Source organism: Haemaphysalis longicornis, unplaced genomic scaffold (assembly GCF_048455015.1).
Source record: "Haemaphysalis longicornis isolate Haplotype H1 unplaced genomic scaffold, Haemaphysalis longicornis Haplotype H1 scaffold_7, whole genome shotgun sequence".
NCBI lineage: Eukaryota > Metazoa > Arthropoda > Arachnida > Ixodida > Ixodidae > Haemaphysalis > Haemaphysalis longicornis.
The window spans coordinates 70,627,118-70,629,759 of NW_027526422.1; positions in this window are offsets into that span (position 1 = coordinate 70,627,118).

The following is a 2,642-nucleotide window of genomic DNA, read 5'->3' on the forward strand; positions in this document are numbered from 1 at the left end:
CCATGTCAACCTGGCCCTACTAATGCACTCGCAGTTTCTGCCTAGAAGTGTTAAATTTTGACGTAAGTTAGTTCTAATGATGTTACTAACGAAACTGCAAACATGCATCTTATCCAGGGCGCTCACATAATTTACCCAATTCAAAACGGAAAACTAAACACCGAGAAAACAAAGCTCAAGAAGTGGCTAATTTTGTGGTGTCGTGTAGTGAATGCCAGAAAAAGATGGCGTCTGGGTCGATGTGTTTCTACACAGACACCAAAGAAACGTAAGGGTGGTAAAGGTGGGACGTTATATTTTGGAACGCAAAGGCAGGGCAACACGTTGCATACACCCTTTTGCCTCAAGTCAAAGGAAGGTGTCTGTGCCATACTGGGTCCTGGAGCCCCTCGACTTTTCCAGCACAGTAACTGTAGATAGGGAGTATAACAGGTTATGGAGGAGAAATGAACTTTACTGGGAGTCTTTGCCAGTACTTCCTTCTTAGATGGTGGTCAGGAACCCTTGAGCTCTGGAGAATTTGGACGGTGTTTAGGTGAGCCTCCGGGTCAGAGCTGAGGAAGACAGCCTCTCGTTGCTATGGAGAGTATTGTTTTTCACAGAGCACCATTTACACTTGCCATCATATAGAACTCTGTTCACGGGGTTAAGTAAGGTGTTAAACCCCAGTAGTCGCCTTGCTGCCATATATATGGGGCGGCCCAGTTGGTAGTGTGCAGTTATATCCTCGTTGGTCACAGGCGTTCCCTACACCTCAGTTCAAAACATCTTTGAGACCTCGTGAGACCTCGAGTTGTCGCGTGAGCTTGTTATTATCCGAATACGGCCAAGAGGGCTGGTGACCATATAGTTTGGGCCCTTCTGAGTGCCGACTTTGTGAAAGTTCCAAGTGTGTTCTGTGCTGCGGGTGAGATCCGACACGTTGTGAAGTTGCTGTTTTGGAGGTTGGGGAGAGGCAAGTGCCAACCCCGCAATGACTTTGCTCTGGCTGCACCTTGCCAACCTCCGAGAGGACAGTGGGTACTAACTGGAGGCGATGAGCACATAGAGGTGAAAGGTGAAAAAGTAGTACGTGCCGCCGTCCTCTCCCCTGTGCTCCCGAAACGGCTGGGGAAGTGGCCACATGCTGAACACTTGAGCACCTTCAACAGAAGGCAAGAATAATCTTATGGATGCAAACGTTGTGAAACATGGCACTTTGAAAATGCAACAGCGCCTAGCAGATCCTGCAGGGCATGAACCAGCAAAACACCGGCAAGCTGTACCACGAACGACAACGGGAAAACGCAGTGATGGGAAACAGCTCAACTGACCCATTCATGGAAATGGTAGAAATTTCGTGCAAATTTGGGGTGTGGCAAACAAACTGCCATTTTCGCATCACACTGCACGATCGTAGCGCACTTTTTTTTACTGCAAATTTGTACGTGTGGTCTCTGCCTGTCGAGAAAAGTTCCAGGGCAGTGCAAAACTACCACCGTATAGAGTTATTTTTCAGCAGTCCGAAATGACGAAAGATCTAGAGACCTATGGCTAGGATATCGGGGTCCCGTAAACTGTGTCATTGTCGTGTCAGTGGGTGATGGTTGACCGCTAAGCAAAGGTGCAAGCGCCGCGCTCGCACGGCGTTCGCTGTACCTATCACGGGTGATGGATTTCCCAGGCCTCATTAGGTATTCTCAAACAGTCCCGGATAGTCCGCGAGCAGTCCGAGGACCGCCCTTTGACCAGGGACTCCATAGGAATACATGAAAAAAATCGAGCTCCGCATCGAGTTCCGAGCAATCCGCGACGGTTCGGGACTGATAATCGCTCGGCGCATTGTCTCTGGTATCCTTACCCTTGTGTTGGTGGAATGTAGAGAATAACATTAAAGCATCACCGTCGGGAGGCCCGTACAGAAAAAGAGCATAAAGAAGAACCTAAATGCAGATGGTTACGACGGGGGAATTAAACTAAGAGGCACGAACGCCAAGCCCTACTTCAGAGCTAGTTGTGACTGGTTCAATGAAGACTTGGCGTGGACCGACCACGAGTGAGGCGCGAATGCCAGAGTCGGCGCGCTGGCAGACGGCTTTCCAAAAGCCGCCATTGTGGAAGACTTCAAGGTCTCTATCATCTGTAGCATGTGCAAAGGGTCTTTGCTAAAAGGTACGTATCAGTCCAGAGTTACTCAATATAAATCCAGTAACTCTGGTATCAGTCAACAATCAACAGTCGGAGAACATTCCCAATATGTTCCGCATACAAAGCAGTAGCGTTCTCTTTTTCGTTTTTTGCCCTGACCCTAGCCTTTTCTATGAGGGCCACCTTCATCAACAGCCTGTTTAGGTCCACTGCAGGCATGGCTGCAAGTCTTCTAGCAGGATGAAGGTCCTCCCATCGACCTCCACCCGCTACTGTCCTAGCTGCGTTGTCCGAGTCCATTCTTTGCCTCCGAATTATCTTATTTCGTCACTCCATCAAGTTAATGGCCTCCTTCTCTTCTAGTCTCGTCCCTAGGTGCTCATTCGGTTGCCCTTGTTGTCCACCTATTGTGAGCGCGTTGGTTCGCCGCATTGCCTCCTGGTGGTTCGCCGTTGTGGAACAATCGGCTACCATCATCATCACCAAATGAAATGCCGCGAGCTGGCCAGGGCCAG